This window comes from Oreochromis aureus, linkage group 3, assembly GCF_013358895.1.
Source record: "Oreochromis aureus strain Israel breed Guangdong linkage group 3, ZZ_aureus, whole genome shotgun sequence".
In the NCBI taxonomy this organism is placed as follows: Eukaryota; Metazoa; Chordata; class Actinopteri; order Cichliformes; family Cichlidae; genus Oreochromis; species Oreochromis aureus.
Genome location: NC_052944.1, coordinates 76,128,113 through 76,149,269, shown reverse-complemented (window position 1 = coordinate 76,149,269; position 21,157 = coordinate 76,128,113). Strand labels below are relative to the sequence as shown.

At 40.6% G+C, this 21,157-nt stretch overlaps 1 long non-coding RNA gene across 1 annotated transcript; it reads right to left on the bottom strand.

The window, feature by feature from the left end:
- Positions 1 to 735: 735 nt before the first annotated feature.
- Positions 736 to 20,909, bottom strand: LOC120437642. The gene is made up of 3 exons (XR_005611315.1): positions 20,656 to 20,909; positions 1,249 to 1,351; positions 736 to 795 (listed from the first exon to the last, which is right to left on the bottom strand). It is a non-coding gene; the product is annotated as an uncharacterized LOC120437642 (long non-coding RNA).
- Positions 20,910 to 21,157: the final 248 nt, after the last annotated feature.

The window sequence follows — 21,157 nt, the reverse complement described above, 5'->3', positions numbered from 1 at the left end:
TTTTAAACCTCCAGCCAGGGTAAAAGACTTTCCACACAACTCACAGCTGTAAGGTTTAACTCCACTGTGGATGAGTCGGTGTCTTTGTAAGCCTAACGTCAGGGTAAAAGACTTTCCACACAACTCACATTTGTAAGGTTTAACTCCACTGTGGATGAGTTGGTGTCTTTTTAAGTCTCCACCCCGGGTAAAATACTTCCCACACTCATCACAGCTGTATGGTTTAACTCCACTGTGGATGAGTTGGTGTGTTTTTAAATGTCCAGTCCGGGTAAAAGACTTCCCACACTCATCACAGCTGTAAGGTTTAAATCTACTGTGGATGAGTCGATGTCTTTGTAGGCTTACAGCCTGGGTAAAAGACTTCCCACACTCATCACAGCTGTAAGGTTTAAATCTACTGTGGATGAGTCGATGTCTTTGTAGGCTTACAGCCTGGGTAAAAGACTTCCCACACTCATCACAGCTGTAAGGTTTAAATCTACTGTGGATGAGTCGATGTCTTTGTAAGCCTACAGCCTGGGTAAAAGACTTTCCACACAACTCACAGCTGTAAGGTTTAACTCCACTGTGGATGAGTTGGTGTTTTTTTAAACCTCCAGACTCAGTAAAAGACTTTCCACACAAGTCACAGGTGTAAAGTTTAACTCCACTGTGGATGAGTTGGTGTCTTTTTACGTCTCCACCCCGGGTAAAATCCTTCCCACACTCATCACAGCTGTATGTTTTCTCTCCCTTTCTTCTGTGAGGTTTGTCGGCCTCCTGAGAGCACTGACTTCTCGCTCCATGTTGGTCCTGCAGTGACAGAGATACAAACAGAGGCAGTGAGTGAAATGCAGTCGTGGAACAAACTGAAACTCCCTCTATTAGTGGAATCAAACATGTCAACAAACACATTGTAGGTGTGTTACCATCAGTTTCTGGTGATAGTATCACATTTCAATGATGTGCTACAATGACAGTCGTAATGAAAAATACATATTGAAGAAGTATTGATAAGTGGAGAAAATATTTTACTCATAAAAAATTGTGAGTTCAATTTTTGATATTGTTGTTTCAATGTGTGCCGATAAAAAATTATGTTTGTATCTTCTTGTAACCTCTGAGTTTTTTTGGTTGTGAATGTAGATTCTGTGTATATGGAGGAGCCCGGGATGGAAAAGATAATGCTGCTGTTAACATGTTTTTAAAAACCAACCAGCTGAGCACACAGTTTCAATAACAGTGTAACAGTGACATTTTTCTCACCTTTTGTGTTGAAGTCATTGTTTCCTCTGTAGTGGCTGAGCTGAGTCCAAATGGCTGAAATTGTTCCTCTGTTGCTCCACCAGACTCTTCTCCTGTTACTCAGCTGTGACACAAAAAGTATATGCATTTTATCCCTGATAAAAAAAGCAGAGCAAATAAACATGACTAAACTCCTCAGTGACAACAATACCTATGAAACTTCAATGTGGAACCCGAGAAGCAGCTACAACAAGAAAGTCATCAGTTGACACAAGAACCTGAAAGGGAAAAAGCCACTGACCCCCCTGCATATCACTGCCTTTACCCAGTGGATGCTACACTCTGTATATATGGACCTCTATAGATCCACAAGTCCGGCTCACACTCAGTGGTAGCAGTATAAACTCAGCCACCTCAGGGCTCGCAAAATTTCAAAATCCCCGGTAGCCCTTCGGGCAGGGACTCTTCAGTTTTTGGTAGATCAAAATAAATTTAAGTAGCCCAAATAAAAAAAGGAGCAATTTTTTCCTGTTTTGCTTCCGTTACAATATTATACTTTAATGTACAATATTGTAACGGAAACAAAACATTAATCAAAAAATTGTTGAAACACAAATTACAATATTGTATAAAAATTACAATCATCAACTCAAATACTTGGTTGTAATTGAACAGAAATTTCTATGAACTTGTAAGAACTGTACAACAGGAATCAGTCTGTGTCAGATCCTGAATTTGAAATTTCCACTGAAATCACAGGTAAGAGGCAAGTGGCACCAAGATCTAGGCCATTTGCTTTTTGAAGTTTGCAAAGACTGCTAAATTTTGCCAGTGGTAGTTCACTCTTTGCAACATAGTAGGCTGTTCTAAACAGATTTTTCAGGTTGATTTTTAGTATGTTATTTGCAGACTGAGCAATTCAATTCAATTCAATCTTTATTGGCAGACTTCATGTCCATAAAAAACAAGACAGAAACACACACACATATATATCTATATGTAGATAAATAAGTATATAAAACATTAGTAAAAATATAATTTAATCAATTTCTTGCATTTCTCATGGGTTCTAATGGGGGCCTTTCTTAAAATTACTGGTCCCAGTAACAAAGGCACTTGTCGACTCAGAAATCGAGGGAAACCAACAACACACCCGGCAGAACATTATGTTATTTACACGGGTGCACATAAGTTGTCCGCATGTGCGCATTCACTGTCAAAATAAAAGACGCGCACAAGATAAGAAGTTGCAACGCGCGTTTGCGTCCATATAAAAGGCACTGTTTTTGTCCGCTAGAGTGGGATTTTCACGGCATATTCTGCACCAATTCTCTGTGCGTTCATCATTTCTTTGAAGCCAGCTCACCTCCTGCAACCACTTTTCCTAGAATACGCGCTTCTTTTGTGGTTCGGACTCCATCTGACATTTCTTTGGAGGTGGAGGAACACCAAAGTAACTGCTTAAAGGAGCTTCTTCAACATCTTTAAGAGTTCTAAACAAATGTCTGTCCTCCTCCAGAAAATCTTATGGACGCAAACACGCGTTGCAGCTTCTTATCTTGTGCGCGTCTTTTATTTTGACAGCGAATGCACACCTGCGGACCACTTATGTGCACCCCTGGTTATTTAGCTTGTCATATTCCAGCCACAGAAATTCTTTTGTCCATGAAACCATAAAGCTGCACTTTGCCTTATAGTCTGATTTGTCATAACTTTTCCGTTTTGTGGTAAGCTTTTCTTTGGCTGTCACTTCTTCACCCTGACCAGTCTTATTTGGCTCAGCAGAACTAAAATATATATCCTGCTGCTTTTACACACGCACTCACATAACGCTCAGCGATTCTCTGCGCGATCAGCCTCTCACATGTTAAAGCTTCCTGCGGAAGATTTCACTTGTCATGTTTGCATAGTTAACTAACGATTGATAAGACGATGTCAGATTGGTGCGCAAATTATCGTCACTCACCAATCAGTACTGTCGCTCTCTATACACAGTTCACGCGATTGCAAAGTGAAAGCAAAAAACAAACGCAAATTCAAATGCGATTTCAATATGTCACATATAGGGCTGCTCGATTATGGCAAAAATGATAATCACGATTATTTTCACTGAAATTGAGATCTCGATTATTTGATGATATTTGTTTAACAATAACAATGTATTGAATAATGGCTTTAAAGATTGTCAAAAATAGTATAAAATAGTGTGCAAATACTGATAACAGTGCAAATGTTTGCAATATAAAAGATAAAATGTAAACATCTATGTTTAGTGAACTTTGCCATGTCGCTCTGTGGTGCAGCTACGACACCAAGGTTTACACACTATGTCTACTTGATCCACGTCTGACTCCGCGAACCCATAATGTTTCCACACCACTGAAGGGTTTTTTACCTCTCTTTTCAACCAACGACAGTCACTCTCCTCTCCAAATAACTTCTGCTTAGCTTTCCGAGCTTCCCTCTGTTAGCTCCTCTTAATTGTTGTGCCGCGTGTTCAAACGCAGAGAGGTGCGCTCGTTTTGCTACACACGAGCAGCGCGAGTAGAGCACGAGGAGGTGCTAATAATCGGCTCAGTCATTTTAATGATCGTTGAAAGCCCAGATCGTCATTTAGATTAAAATTCGATTAATTGAGCAGCCCTAGTCACATATTGACAGTGGCTCACCGATGCCAGTGACATATTTACCCAGCTACATTTCGAAAGAATGCAAAAGCATTGACATATTTTTCCTTCCTATGATAGCCCGGACGGGCAGGGCAGGGATAGATTCTGGTAGCCCGACTGGAAAAATCGCTAGCCCCGGGACGCCGGGCTAGCGATTTTTGCAGCCCTGCACCTGAAGCACCTCATTAGATTCCACCTACTCCACCCAGACAAGAAAAAGGGTGGTTGTATGTATATATTTTCAGGAGCAGGAAGATGACAGTGACGTCCTAAGGTCACATGAGCTTGTGGGCCATGCAGACGTAGTCTTTTCTTAATCTTAAGCCTTGACTTTAAAATATATCCTGTTCCACAGTTGACCTTAATCTTACAGAGAATGCGATGAATTTATGGATAATTAAAGTCAGTAATATATCCACAAACACAACAAGAAAGTCAGTTAATGCTATCATTCTACTCTTCATTTGATCAGAAACAGTTATCACAATTTGTACATTTTCTTGTTACAAATATATGTAAGCATTTAGCCAAATTTAGTAATGCCAACAAAATGAAATAACAATATTTGTATCTTATATATGATACATCTATATATACACTGTCTTTGAGTGAAGATTTAAGGTGATAGGACATAAATAAATGCAACTTGAATCTTTACTGAAGCTCAGTATTTGACACAGAGTTCAAGTTCAATGCTGTAATAACTAATAATGATTAATATAATAATAACTGTAATATTGGCAATATAATATTTACATTACCAACATGAGATGACTTTAGTCTCATGAACAACATTAGCTAATGGTCATTTACTAGCTGATCTTAAAATGACTGTTCAGTACAGAAATGAAGCCCAACAATCACGTTTTTAAAGTCCTGCGGACTCAGTTTTGATGAAAAATACTTCAGCCTCATCTGACCCTTCTTCTCCAGCTGGGATATCAAAAGAGTCGGTGAAGTCAAGAGAAAGTGAACCTCAACAGCACCTAGCCACACGAGAAGTCCGATCACTTTCTCTCTAAGCTTCTTAGACTCAGAGCAAAAGTTGTCCGGCTTTGTGTGTCTGTCAAAACACTTTTTACAAATCCTGCTGGAATAGGTCTGGTTACAGCCACAGTCAAAGCACGATGGAAATAATTGAACAAGCAAGCAAACGTAGCCCTTTGGCACCCTTCGCAGTAGGCTTCCACTACTCTCTATAGGGCTTTGGAGTTGACGTCACGCCCGCAATGTATTGTGGGAACGCTGCGCCATCTTCCGGGCAACGAATCAAAACAAACACACTGTGTTATAACGGTGACTACAAGAAAAATGCTTAAAAGTAGCTCAAAAGAGTCAGCGAGTACAAGTCGTTAGTGCTGGGCGATATGACGATATATATCGTGTGGACGATAGAAAAGTGTCTATCGTGCCATTTGTCCTCTATCATTTCTAACCCAAATTTTATAAATTATTACATAAAATATATAATAAACCCTTTACAACCGGCTGGAGCAGGCACACTCCGTTTTCCTAACTGTTTTAAATCCCTGTAGAACTGGAACCACGTATGGCAGTGCAATATTTTTTTGCATGTGAAACCGGAAGAGTTGTACTTACATCTTATGCCATTAGCTTGTCCTAGGTCACGGTTTCCTTCCACATATAGCTTTGCAAAATTGCATAAGAAGCACTTGCAGCAACAAGAACATAATATTCCAGAAACACGCTTTGCCGATGTTCATAACACTTCCTACGTTGGCATATACGTCAGCGCGAATTGTTACATGTCCGCCATTACCTGCCCGAAACCGGAAGTGATGTTATTTTCGCGAAAGGGCCTTATAAGCCAATGTTGATGTTTTTAAAAGTCATGTTTGACTTTATGCTTTTCTGTATCGTTTCTGGGATGCTTAGAACTCAAATTACACTGTTGGAAATATTATAATGCATCAAAATAAACTATTTATTTTCATTTTTCCTGTAGTATATAAAAATTAGTGTATCTCAAAAATAAAACTATGAAGACACTCAAAATAAATTTCTCGTGGTTGGAAACTTTTGTATTTACAGTTTTGAGGGATACACCTCTTAAATTTTTTTTTACTAAAAATATATGTAAAAAAACAAAACAAAAAGATCATCAATTTTTTGTAGTTTATTGCACTACAAGTTTTTCCAATTTATGTAGTTACTATGGACCTAATGCATACATATGCACACATATTATTAAAATTTGGGCTATAACGGTTGTATTGATATATAGAAACTTGAAATGCTCCCACAAATGGCACTACAGCATGTAAAAACATAAAGATAAGCTCGGGCGAACTTGGTTCTATGGTAGGTCTTAAAGGGTTAAATAGCCTGTGGCAAATATATTAGTGTTGTCTTCTCAATATACATGCTCTTAACTTTATGCAAGAGAAAATAAAGTAATAAAAAAATGATATTTTTCGCAAAGAAACTCCGTCTTGTGGTTTGCGAGCTGGTCCTGCTGTACGTGCACCCAGATATGCGACATACTTTACAGCAGGGGTCACTAACAGGCGGACCGGGGTCCGAGTCCGGACCCAGTCGCCATCCTATATGGACCCGGACCTATAGTTAACAAAATATTAAATTATATTTAATTTTGACGGGGCGATTCAATTTTAAGCGGTAACGTTACATTGTATTAGACTAGGGAACATACAAACCAATTGTGTGCGAGTTAAGCCACCCACGTGACACTACTTAGCCAATCACATCTGCGCATTCAAAGCGATCGCAATGCTGAGTGCAGACACAGAAAGACAGAGGAAAGAGACGGTGAGAGGCGAATGACAAGCGAGACGACTAACGATACAGTGAGACAAGACGTGAGTGGGAGTCACAAGAGGTAAAACAACTATGGCGCTTTCAAAGAAGAGAAAAGTAGACACCGAAAATAAAACTTTCAAGACTGAACTGACGCATATATGTTCATTCTTCCGGCCGCAAGCAGCAAACCAGTGTGTCTCATATGTTCAGAAACCGTGGCACTGATTAAAAGTGGCAATGTCAAACGCCACTATGAGACAAAGCACAAAGCTTTTGAACAATCAGATGCAGGTGTTGTCAAAGAGTGCATGAGTGCAGTAGCAGAAACATTACTTGAGGGTAAACAAAAAGAAGAGCTTTGTGACAAAATAAAGCAAATACCTATGTCAGCATCAACAGCCACAAAGAGAAGTGAAATATTAGCTCAGGATGTCCCAGCTGGAAGAAGCTATTCATAAGACACCATGTGTAGGCTTGGCTGTAGATGAGTCCACTGATGTGTCTGACAATGCTCAGCTGTTAGTTTATGTAAGGTTGTTCAACAATGATAAGAAAGACTTCTGTGAAGACCTGCTAGGTGTAACTTCCCTTCAGATCACTACAAGAGGAGAGGATATATATCTACCTGGCCATTAAGAAAATGTTAACAAAGCGAGGAATAGAGCCAAACCAAGTGGTTTCAATAACCACAGATGGAGCCCCTGCTGTGATGGGGAGAGAGAAAGGAGCTGTAGCAAGAATGAAAGAGGACAATCCTGAGCTAATCTCTTATGTATTATTCATCAGTCTGTCCTATGCTCCACCCTGTCAGATGCGTATGCTGAGGTGATGAAAACAATGATGAAAATGATCAATTTTCTCAGGGCATCTTCTTCTTGTCAGCATCGCATGCTCAGGGAATCTCTCAGAGAAGTTGATGCACATGCTGATGATCTTCTGCTTCACAACAATGTGAGATGGCTCAGCAAAGGCAGGGCATTGGAGCGATTTTGATCCATCAGAAGTGAAGTAGCAGCTTTCTTGGAAGAGCTGGAAAGTCAGAAAGCAACAAACTTTTCTCTCTTTTTAAATGATGGGAAAAACATGGATATTGTGGCCTTTTTGGTTGATATCACTTCACACCTGAATGAACTGAATTTGAAGCTGCAGGCCAAGGACAATTCAATCTGTGAACTGATGACAGCTGTCCGCTCCTTTCAGAGGAAACTTGAAGTGTTCAAAGAAGACCTGCAAGGAGACTATGCACACTTCCCAACAGTGATGGAACAGGTTCAGGGACAGAGAGATGTGTCCTCTTTTGTTGACTTTGTTGATAAGCTGATTGAAAACTTCAGCAAACGTTTTGATAGCTTCAGCTTTGGACAGCAGCTCACCATGTTCATAAAGAACCCATTTCTCATCACTGATGTCAGAGGGTTCTCAAAGGAAGTCACACAGCACTTCAAGTGGGCAAAAGCTGGGTCTCTTCAAATGCAGCTGGTTGATCTCCAAGCAGATGTGGCCCTGAAAGAGCAGTTTGGAAGAACTGAACCGGCCACTTTCTGGCTCCAAATGGTCTCTGAGACAGCTTTTGGACTACCTCACCAACCGACCACAGTATGTGAGGACTCAGGGCTGTGTGTCGGACAGGGTCGTCTGCAGTACGGGGGCCCCACAGGGAACGGTTCTGGCTCCGTTCCTCTTCACCATCTACACTGCAGACTTCTCCCACAACTCCACCCAGTGCTTCCTGCAGAAGTTCTCTGATGACTCTGCAATAGCCGGCCTTATCAGTGATGGGGACGACAAGGAGTACAGAGGACTGACTCAGGACTTTGTGGACTGGTGCCAGCTGAACTACCTCCAGATCAATGCCAGTAAAACCAAGGAGCTGGTGGTAGACTTCCGCAGGCACAAACATCCTCCACTGCAACCACTGAACATCCAAGGTATGGACATTGAGGCTGTGGACAGCTACAGGTACCTTGGTGTTCATCTGAACAGCAAACTGGACTGGACTCATAACTCAGACGCCCTCTACAGGAAAGGGCAGAGCAGACTGTACCTGCTGCGGAGACTCAGGTCGTTTGGAGTGGAGGGCCCACTCCTGAAGACCTTCTATGACTCTGTGGTGGCCTCAGCCATCTTTTATGGTGTGGTCTGCTGGGGCGGCAGCATCTCTGCCGGGGACAGGAAGAGACTGAACAGGCTGATCCGCAGGGCCAGCTCTGTTCTAGGATGCCCTCTGGACCCAGTGGAGGTGGTGAGTGACAGGAGAATGGTGGCTAAGCTGTCATCCCTGTTGGACAACATCTCCCACCTCATGCAGGAGACTGTGACAGCACTGAGCAGCTCCTACAGGCTGCGGCACCCACGGTGTGGGACGGAGAGATTTCGCAGGTCTTTCCTCCCCACTACTGTCAGACTCCACAACAAAGACTAACTGATCAAACACACACATCCACACATGTGCAATAACACTAATGTGCAATAATCTTTCTGGCATCGTTGTATTTTTACTCAGTTGTATAAAGCATTTGTATTCTATTTTTATCTTATTGTATATTTTATTCTACTATATATAGTATTTTATTCTATTCTGTACAGTTGTGTACTGTATTTATTCTTATTTTATGTTATTCTAATTTTTGCTTCATAACTTTTGCACTGTCCACTTCCTGCTGTGACAAAACAAATTTCCCACGTGTGGGACTAATAAAGGTTATCTTATCTTATCTTATCTTCTTTCCCAAATCTGAGGAAAGTAGCCCTGTACATCTTGACCATGTTTGGCTCCACATACAGCTGTGAGGCAGCTTCCTCCACAATGAACATAATAAAAACTAAATATCGTTCCAGGCTCACCAATGAGCACCTACACATGTGTATGAGAATGGCCCTGACACCATTCCAGCCTAGATTTAAAATCCTAGTAAAGCAAACTAAAGCTCAATTCTCTCACTGAACAACAGAAAGTGGGGAAGTGGAAAATAAGGGGGAAAGAAAGAGAAACTGTAAAATTGTTAAAATGTTTTGATGTTATCTGTTAAAAATGTATTGAGACTGTTAAGTCGAGATGTAAAAGGTAAAGAAAAAGGGAAACTCAAGCTGCTGCTATTTTTTTTCTGAAATTAAGCACTTTGTTCTAAGATGCACAATTTAGCCATTTTATTTATTTTCTCTGATTCATCTTAAACAGCAGCCCTATATCTATTGTAGGCCTACTGTGTGTTTCAGTGTTAACAATAAATTTTGTTGAAATGTTTTTAACTTGTATTTTCATTGATTTGACAGACTATTGTTCATACATTCAGATATTAATTTTAAAAAAAAGAAGGCTGCTTCTTTATCACAATCATAACGTAAGTTAGACATTATGATGTCCCGGACCTCTGCTTGAGAAGATTTTCTCCAACTGGACCTCCTCAAATTTTAGTTTAATATCCCTGCTTTACAGTAACTCAAAACAAAGACTGCACCCTCGGCACTTGCTTTTTATAGACTGCGTACTTTCTAGATGACCACAGGTCAGGTGGTATATCGTGATATATATCGTTATCATGATATAAAATAATTCATATCGAAAAATGAAAAATAACATGTATGTGCTAACTTTCTAAACACTTTGTTACATTTATGATAAAGTAGATAAAACATATTTGTGTTGGCTCATTAGTTTTTGTCTTTAAATTAACTTTGTCTGTGTGCGTTTCAGGTACTGCACTCTCAAAGACTGAATGAACCAGCATTGCAGCCATAGGTCACTGTGAGCATCACAGGGAAGATTGAAGCTGCCCACTGCACTTGGATGGTCGGAGTCGTGGAGACCTGCAGCCATGTCGCTGCTCTTCTGTCTAATGTAGAAGCAACAGTGCGGATCTGTGGCACAAGGACTGTTACAGATGAACCTGCATACTGGGTTTTGCTGGGTAGTATGACCAAGTTACAGCCAGAGGTTGGCCATAAGATACACCTCTCCTCTTCAGCTGCCCAAAAAAAGGCTCTTGATCAAAACATAAACAGACCATTATTGATCTAATACCGAAGCCGTACCAGTGGTTCTCACCACACCGCAGTCAAGCACAACAGTAATCTCTAACGCTGACGATCTAAAGCCCTCTTCCTTGGCCAGGCGGTGACTACACGAAGCGACTACAGACTACAAAAGATTTAAAGATAAACAATTAATTCTCTCATCTGCCAAAAAACTGAAAGGTACCAATCTTTAAATCAACGAGGATTTTTCAGAGTCCATCAGGAAGAAGAGGAAAGAACTGTTACCACAGCTGAGAGCGGCCAGAGACAGAGGTGATATTGCCGTCCTGAAATATGACAAATTAATTGTTAAACCGAGGTCACAGAACGCTGGAATTAATATTTAGGCTTCAGCAATGTTGTCATTTGTAGCTGTTGAGATCGATAAATATAAGATTCAGGAAATTCAGTCACTGTTGTCAACAAATACGATAACTGTGCTGGCTATTTCCGAGACTCATTTAGACGATGCTTTTAAGAATAATGAATTTGAAATAAACGGTTATAAGTTGTATAGGAAGGACAGAAACAGATTTGAAGGGGGCGTAGCCCTATACATTAATGATAGTATGGCAAGCAAACTACGTATGGACTTAACGCTTGACGATCTGGAAATTGTGTGGGTTCAGTTGCACCCGCTCTATGGCAGGCCTGTATTAGTAGGTTGCTGCTATAGACCCCCAAGTATTAATATCTTGTATGTAGAACAAATCTGTGAAATGCTGGAAAGAGTAACTGAGGAAAACAAAGACATGTTCTTATTAGGAGACTTTAATATCAATTGGTCAGTTCCTTCTTGTCCTTTAAGGAAAAAGATAAGTTCATCAGCGTCGGCTTGTTGCCTGTCTCAGATGATCACCATTCCCACCCGGGTCACGGTCAACGCAGGAGGTCATAGGTCATCATCATGTATTGATCACATATATACAAATGTTCCTGAGCATTGCTCTAATATTGTTTCTATTCCAGTTGGTTATAGTGACCATAATCTTGTAGGTTTGACCAAGAAAATGAAACCACTGAAAACTGCACAAAAGATTATTTTTCATAGATCATACAAAAATTTCAATGCAGATAAGTATATTAATGACGTAAAAGAAATTCATTGGATTGACATCTGCTTCGAGCATGACCCTGATATGGCATTATCTATGTTTATTGAAAACTTTTGCTACCTGGCTGACAAACATGCCCCCTTAAAAAGATTTACTACTACGCACCTTGGCTAGATAATGAACTTAAGGCTGCAATGTCTGAAAGGGATATAGCAAAAGCAAAAGCACATAAGTCTGTCAGTCCACAAGAGTGGGCAAGATATCGCGAGTTAAGAAATCAAATAACTAAATTGAATAGGTGCAAGAAGAGAGAATATTATCAACTCAAGCTCAAGGAGGCCAATAAGGACAGCAAGAAGGTGTGGAAAGTTTTAAATAATATAATGGGTAGAGATCTTGCTCCGGTGGTGTCTCACATCTACACGGGTGGTACGTTTATAAGTAAAGCTGAGGACATAGCCAATTATTTTGTGAATTACTACAGTAATAAAATAACAAATTTAAAATCTAATATGAGCAGAGGTGATCCCACCTTATCACGTCGTCTTATACAGGATGTTATCATGAATAATAAGCAATGCCAATTTAAGTTTGAGGCAGTGAATGCGGAGATGGTAGAGCGCTTATTGATATCACTTCCTGACGATACATCGTATGGCTCGGATAACACAGACAGTAAACTGCTCAAAGTTGCAGCTAAGTTTGTGTCCCTTCCTATATGTCACATATTTAATAGATTTTTGGCATGCAGCTTATTTCCATTGCAGTGGAAAGAATCGAAAATAATTCCCAATCCTAAAAACAAGAATGCCGTTTTTAATGGTGTCAATAGCAGACCTATTAGTCTACTCCCCATTCTAAGTAAAATTATGGAGAGGATTGTCTATGAACAAATTCAACATTACCTAACCGAAAATCAGTTACTCACTCAGTTTCAACATGCTTACAAACCTGGTTATTCCACCAGTTCAGCTCTCATTCACATGACAGATAACTGGTATAGATACTTAGATAATGGGAATTTGGTCGGGGTTGTATTTTTGGATTTTAGTGCTGCATTTGATTTGATAAATCATGATCTTTTGATAGATAAACTAAAATGTTATGGATTCTCACCAGCTGCTTTATGCTGGATGGAAAGTTATTTGTCTGGAAGAAGGCAAAAGGTTTATTATAATGGTTATTTCTCGGAGGGCTGTGAAATGAACTGTGGTCTACCCCAAGGCAGCTGCCTCGGTCCACTTCTCTATTCAGTCTTCACGAATGATTTGCCGTACGTCCTGGATAAATCTCATCTTGTAATGTATGCTGATGATTCCACCATGTTTTATTCAGCCAGTAGCTACTCTGAATTGACAAGCATATTACAACTAGATTTGCTGAACGTGTTTGACTGGATAAGTAAAAACAACATGATTTTAAACGTGTCTAAATCCAAATCCATGTTAATAGGAAGTAGAGTACGCTTAGTCAACAGCCCACAAATAAATCTTTCCATAGCTGGATCAGTATTGGAACAGGTCACCCAGATTAAATTACTTGGTGTTACCATAAACCACCACCTTTCATGGTCTCAGCACATCAACTCTGTTATTAAGAAAATGAGACAGGGTATAGCTATAGCTAGGAAATGCTCCTTTTATATTACTTCTTCAATTTTGAAAGATGTCATTGATGCACTAGTATTATCTCATCTAGAGTACTGCTCAATCATTTGGTCGGCAGCTAATAAGACAGATCTGAACAGACTTCAGTTAGTCCAAAACAGGGCGGCCAGATTAGTGTTAATAAAATGCACGATAAACTTTCTTGGCTTTCTGTACAAGCTAAATTATACTATGGCTTACTTGTATTTTTAAAGAAAGCAATACTGGTAAACACACCACACTTTTTTTATGCTCAGTTGCAGTATCCAGATGAAATACATAATCATGCTACACGATTCTCAACTAACCACAATTTAGTAACTCCTCGAGTTAAAAGTAACTTTATGAAAAACTGTTATATTTAGAGCATCTTTTCAGTGGAATAAGTTGCCTTATGCAATTAGAGAATTGGCTTCTGTTCATACTTTTAAAAATCACCTAAAAGCCTATTTAGGCCGTTTTTAATTTATTTGTAAATATTGTAAGAGGGTAATGTCACTTGTAATGGAAATTGTGTATTTTGTTTGAGTGTTTTTTATATATCAGGGCTCTAGACTAACTTTTTGCCATGGGCGCACCGGTACGCCTAACTTTAAAAAGTTAGGCGCACCGGCACAAAAGTTAGGCGCACTCAAATTTTTCAACCGCATCGCTTAAACTGCAGTTTTACATGTGTGTTTTTTTGGGGGGGAAGTTGCAGTCCATACAGACAATATTCATTTCTAAATTATTAACTAACAATCTTGTGCTTAAAGTGCTTTGTCAATATTGTAGAAAATATTAAACTTAATCATCATCTCGGCCTCCTCTGACGACCTGTTTGCTGCTGCCTGCTGCTGAAAGAACAGTGGGGAGAGGGGACACTTGGGCAGTGCATTTATTGCCGCATATACAGGGAGTGCAGAATTATTAGGCAAATGAGTATTTTGTCCACATCATCCTCTTCATGCATGTTGTCTTACTCCAAGCTGTATAGGCTCGAAAGCCTACTACCAATTAAGCATATTAGGTGATGTGCATCTCTGTAATGAGAAGGGGTGTGGTCTAATGACATCAACACCCTATATCAGGTGTGCATAATTATTAGGCAACTTCCTTTCCTTTGGCAAAATGGGTCAAAAGAAGGACTTGACAGGCTCAGAAAAGTCAAAAATAGTGAGATATCTTGCAGAGGGATGCAGCAGTCTTAAAATTGCAAAGCTTCTGAAGCGTGATCATCGAACAATCAAGCGTTTCATTCAAAATAGTCAACAGGGTCGCAAGAAGCGTGTGGAAAAACCAAGGCGCAAAATAACTGCCCATGAACTGAGAAAAGTCAAGCAGCAGCTGCCAAGATGCCACTTGCCACCAGTTTGGCCATATTTCAGAGCTGCAACATCACTGGAGTGCCCAAAAGCACAAGGTGTGCAATACTCAGAGACATGGCCGGGTAAGAAAGGCTGAAAAAGACGACCACCACTGAAGAAGACACACAAGCTGAAACGTCAAGACTGGGCCAAGAAATATCTCAAGACTGATTTTTCTAAGGTTTTATGGACTGTTGAAATGAGAGTGAGTCTTGATGGGCCAGATGGATGGGCCCGTGGCTGGATTGGTAAAGGGCAGAGAGCTCCAGTCCGACTCAGACGCCAGCAAGGTGGAGGTGGAGTACTGGTTTGGGCTGGTATCATCAAAGATGAGCTTGTGGGGCCTTTTCGGGTTGAGGATGGAGTCAAGCTCAACTCCCAGTCCTACTGCCAGTTTCTGGAAGACACCTTCTTCAAGCAGTGGTACAGGAAGAAGTCTGCATCCTTCAAGAAAAACATGATTTTCATGCAGGACAATGCTCCATCACACGCGTCCAAGTACTCCACAGCGTGGCTGGCAAGAAAGGGTATAAAAGAAGAAAAACTAATGACATGGCCTCCTTGTTCACCTGATCTGAACCCCGTTGAGAACCTGTGGTCCATCATCAAATGTGAGATTTACAAGGAGGGAAAACAGTACACCTCTCTGAACAGTGTCTGGGAGGCTGTGGTTGCTGCTGCACGCAATGTTGATGGTGAACAGATCAAAACACTGACAGAATCCATGAATGGCAGGCTTTCGAGTGTCCTTGCAAAGAAAGGTGGCTATATTGGTCGCTGATTTGTTTTTGGTTTGTTTTTGAATGTCAGAAATGTATATTTGTGAATGTGGAGATGTTATATTGGTTTCACTGGTAAAAATAAATAATTGACATGGGTATATATTTGTTTTTTGTTAAGTTGCCTAATAATTATGCACAGTGTTAGGGGTTCAATGTTGAGAGAGGAATCCATAAATAACCACAGATCCAGGCGTGTGCAATTTAGACGGCATTTTAATGAATACACATGTGTGAGTTCAACAACCCAATCAGTGTTGAACTGTCTTTACCCTATTCAGACAACAGTTTTATAGGGTTAAGATAGTACAGCCCCCTTTTCTGTTGCTAGGCAGATTTAAACAAAGCATACGTCAACTCAAAACCACAAATGTTCTGTCAACAACCTTTAACATAGTTTTAAAGAACATTGTCTTCGGGTCGGTGCTTCCCCTCAGCTCGTCTTCGCTGTCGCTTATCTCCTAGGACATCTGTTGCACTTCCTCTAAGTACGTCGGCACAATTCTGCATTTGCAGCAAAAATACATCTTCACTTCTGCCCTACCAAAATAGATCTACTATGGTGTGTATGTGTGTGTGCGTACACGTGCGGGGGCGCGTGCATGCTGTGTACTGTGTACGTGTCATGACCTCTCACTGTCTGTAGGTGTATGTCTCGTCTGTCTGTACGTGCAGAGTTTGCATCTGCTTTCTGAACCTTAGTTGACCTCTACTTAAGCAACCAACCAGGCTAAGGCCATCCTGTGTGTAATGATCTTGACTTATATGTAAAATATATAAACAACTGTTTCAATCTACCACAACTACTTAAGGCTTAATCCGCAATAAATGCATAATAAACACCCTACTCTTTGGCTTGCACTTAAACTCTGGCTTCAGTTTCACTTCTGCAAAAGCATGCTCTGCAGACGCGTTTCCTGTCTCATTTTGGCACAGAGTGTATTTTCCTGTCTTCTGCCCTCTACACAGAAACACTGAGATCATAGAAGCATTAAAAACATTTCCAATTATAGATTCAACTCAACCGTTTAAAGTGGTTCTTCTTGGACCTGTAATAAAGACTATAACCATATATTTGAACATCTGAATGCATCTAAATGCAACATCACTATTAACATGAAATGTTAATGATGATTATAAAAATAGCAGCAAATAATAGCAGTAAAATATTTCTCCCCTTCACAACAGTAATAGTCACCTGCACACACAGATATCCCTCTAAAATAGCTAAAACTTAAAACAAACTAAAAACTACTTCCAAAAACATTCAGCTTTGATATTAATGAGTTTTTTGGGTTCATTGAGAACATGGTTGTTGTTCAATAATAAAATTATTCCTCAAAAATACAACTTGCCTAATAATTCTGCACTCTCTGCACTTTTTTTTTTTTTTTACCCGAACAGTTGGTCGCACCACTGAAAAATTTGGTCGCACTCTAGAGCCCTGTATATTTTTTCTATACTTACATGCTTATATTTTCAGAATTGTAAAACCTTATTGTGGATGTAAAAGCCAAATTATGTGGATATTTTGCATCCACTTCATTGTGTAACATCTTATTCGATAGTATTTGATGGTTTGGGCCCCAGGAACACTAGCAACCGCTATTGTGGAAGCTAATGGGGTTCCTTGTAAATAAACAAATATACAAACCATCCGTATTGAAAGGTAAAAGTAGCCGTCTTCAAAAAAGAAAAATCCTACCTGCTACTGTGGAAGAGTTGTCACTGCTATAGGGCTTTGGAGCGTGATGTCACAGGGGTGGGTGTGGAAAGGATTTCGGCCTGATGCACCATTTTCCGGGTCCAAACAAAGCGCAAGCGAAAAAGGAGCGAAGGCACACACAACAGCCATGGTTCATACTTGCTATGTTGTCAGCTGCAATGTTCGATCGCACGACCTGCACTGGAATAAGCTTAAAAATGGTTTGTCTTTTTTATTCTTTCCCAACCTGGAAGCATCATGAGGGAGCTTATATGGCAGACCTTACAAAAGAAGGCGTCTAGCCTGGATAGCAGCCATGAGACGGCTTGATATCCATTTCGCTTCCATCTCCAGATATCTGTTGGTGTGCTCCAGACATTTTCACTCCGGTAAGTTCTGTATGTTCATATCACTCTTTATAGCTTAATAATATTATCGTTGGGGCTCTTGGAGGTTATAGAAATTGTGAACAAACATAGAATTGAGTGACTGTGCAGACATGCGTGCTATGTAACGATTTGCTAACTCTTTCGCACAACTGTAGGGAAGCCTGCCTATGAAATGAATCAAACAAATCCAGACTGGTTACCAACGTTACACATAGGGCACTCTGAAATCCGAACGTGAGGGTTAGGGTAGGGCTGTGCGATATGACCAAAATCTCATATCCCGATATAAGAATTCTATCGTCCGATAGAACGATATAAATCACAAAAATGTAACACTTTCTGTAAATTTTGTGAATCTCGGGCAGCTCGACTTGCGGGAAGTGTTTCCAGCTGCGTGTCATGTAGCTGGAGTGGAGTATTTTAAAAGATGGATAAAACTATACATTTTTAGACATAAGTGGTAACCCTTTCACTCCTTTGATTTTTTCCTCGTGTCTTTTCTTTGACTTTTCATCAAGTCTGTCTTTGTACAGTCCGGCATTGTTCTCCTTAGTTTTGTACATTCCTTTTTTGGGAGGCAAAGAAAAACCAACAAGGTATTGGAACCAGAGAATGAACGTTTTGCGGTGCTGCAAATGCTTGCATTTGATGTGGTACTTGGATTGTTTTGCCACGAGTTATCGGCATGCAATGCGCAAAAGTCATAGGGTCTGTCAATCTCTATTGGATACTTTGCTGGAACACAGTAAAGCTGTGGGTTGTGGGAATGACCCATAATGTTTTATCTAGGGGTCAAGATTTATGGCTGTAGTGCACTGCCATGTAAATAATTTGCATTTACTGAATATGTCCTGACTGAGTACCACTGTTCAAAAGTTGAATAAAGAAACGAACTAATTTTTGCCTTTTTAAAAAAAAGAAAATTAAAACCACTTTGTAGAACATCACATCAGTTACAATGTAGAATCCATGACATTTTGCCATTTGTGAACTATAAATGTTTACACAAAATCATGACAGCGTTTACATGATATCACCCACTACTAACACTACTTAATTTACTGTATCTCTTGAAAAATTACTGCTATTTATACAGCAAAGACTTTAGAATATTTAACAGGAGCAAGTTTCATTTTCCCCTGGTTTTACTACCACACTGTTCACCCTCACATAGAAGAAGTAATCTGATTGGCATGGTGGTATGTTTGAAGCAGGTCCCTTGTGTAGCGCTGGAACCCAGTCACAATGTGTTTCATCCGTTACATAGGCTGGTTTGCCTGCAATAATGCCAAATAATTAGCAACTCTATGAATAGAAGGTAGTTCTGTAAAATCCCTCAGTAAGATGTTTGTTCTAATTTGCTATGACCACAGAGCACATCGAAAATAAAACTAAAAGGCTATAAAGAGTGATATGAACATATTTAGAACTTACTGGAATGAAAATGTCTGTAGTACACCAACAGATATTTGGAAATGGAAGAAAACTGGATATCAGTTCGTCTCACAGCTGCTATCCAGGCTAGACGCAGTAACATCCATTACACGAGCTGCCTCGTGTTGCTTCCAGGTTGGGAAAGAATGAAAAGCTAAACCATTTTCAAGCTTATTCCCTTGCCGGTCGGGCGATCGAACCTTGCAGCCAGTGTTGGGGAGTAACGGAATACATGTACCGCCGTTACGTATTTAGAATACAAAATATGAGTAACTGTATTCCGTTACAGTTACCGTTTAAAAAGGTGGTATTCAGAATACAGTTACTTTGTTGAAATAAATGGATTACACGGCGGTACTTTCCTGTTTCATATTGTCGCGGGTCAGGATTATTTGGGTTTGTTTGACAGCTATGTTCTGTTGTTCCAGGCGGCAGCGTTACGGTTGCCATGGTTACAGGGTGACGTGCTCTCTCTCTGCGTGTTTCCTGGGTGAGAGAGCGCTTTTTTGTTGTTGTTGTGCTAAGCTAAAAGGCAGAATGCTACAGGCATGGCCCTAAAGAATGTAGCCTCATGGGCAGTGTAGTCCGTGCTGCAGGGAGAATGGATTACCATACACGTTATGTGTCTGTGAGCGAGGGAGGGAGAGAAAGGAAAAGTCTGAGCTGTCACGGAGGAAAAACGGGAGCTGGAAGCATGTAAATATAATAATAACCACTGCAGCCAAGAAGAGTGCCTGATGAGCCCAGTTGTAAGTAAGCTATTAAGACTCGACTGTACACTGTGTTCGTGTTTTCCTCCGAAAATAATAAGTTCCGTTGGAGCAGCCTTTCAACGCCTCTCTCAAGTTGACCCAGACAACAAAGTAAAGCTATTTTTCGGCTACCAGCCCGACACGGAACCCACCGTATTAGCCAGATCCCTTTACTACGGTTCGGAGCCGCGGACCTTCAGTAACAGTAATAAATCACAGCAATAGTACATTCACGTAGTTGTAAACAGCATGATAATATATTAAGTAATCCAAAGTATTCAGAATACGTTACTGTCATTGAGTAACGTAACGGAATACGTTACAGAATACATTTTGGGGCATGTATTCAGTACTCTGTAATGGAATACATTTTAAAAGTAACCTTCCCAACACTGCTTGCAGCCGACCACACAGCAAGTACGAACCATAGCTGATGTTATCCATGTGCTTTCGATCCTCTGTCGCTTGAGCTTTGCCCCGGAAAATGGCGCATCAGGCCAAAATCCTTTCCACGCCCACCCCCGTGACATCACGCTCCAAAGCCCTTGGGCCCCTTCTCAGTAAGCTTCCACTACTCTCACGTGGGATTGCGCTCCCCCACGCTTCTACCTGTGGCTTCATGTCCTGGGGGTGGGGGTTGGCTGTTCTCCTGCCCTGCACCTCTTCCTTTTGTTCATATTCCAAGACTATTTTTCTTTATGTATTCTTTCCCCCTAGCAACCGCCATATTATGATGTTGCAAGCAATCACAAACTCTACAGTATGTCTAACTCCAGTGTATACCAAGCAATCTATTATTCTCAACAGAGCTAAACTCAACATAAACTGAACCCACATTAAAGTTAGCTCGATGCTTACCTTTAGATGAGCCCACAAACCGAGAGAAACTCCGTGATGAAGCAGGAAGTTTTTCCAAACACAGGAAAGAGATCAGGGAGCAGAGACCCACGTGGTTCACGCTGATCTCAGCTACGATCCAGGAGACAAGGGTGTGCAGATCGATGCAGATATCGATCCCAACGTCGGTAGTGGTATATGTTCCTGTAAGTTCACTACTTTACTCCCGTTTCATGAAAAAGCAGCTCTCTCTGCTCGACTCCTCTCCTGCAGACACACTTAGCTCCGCCCCCTATACCCGGCTCCGCTGTGATTTGTTGCTGTGCGGTCACGTGACTCAGCTGCACAACGTAACCCCGTGGAGTGTTATTTCAAAAGTAGCGCCAATCTCCTTTTCCTAAACTCTTTTCCTTGGCCTCGATGAAAACGTCATCGTGGGGAGGACAACTGCTAAGAACTCAGGAAAAGAGAGGAGCTGTGCTGAGAATTTGAACAGCCTTACACTCGTCTCTCTGTAACAATG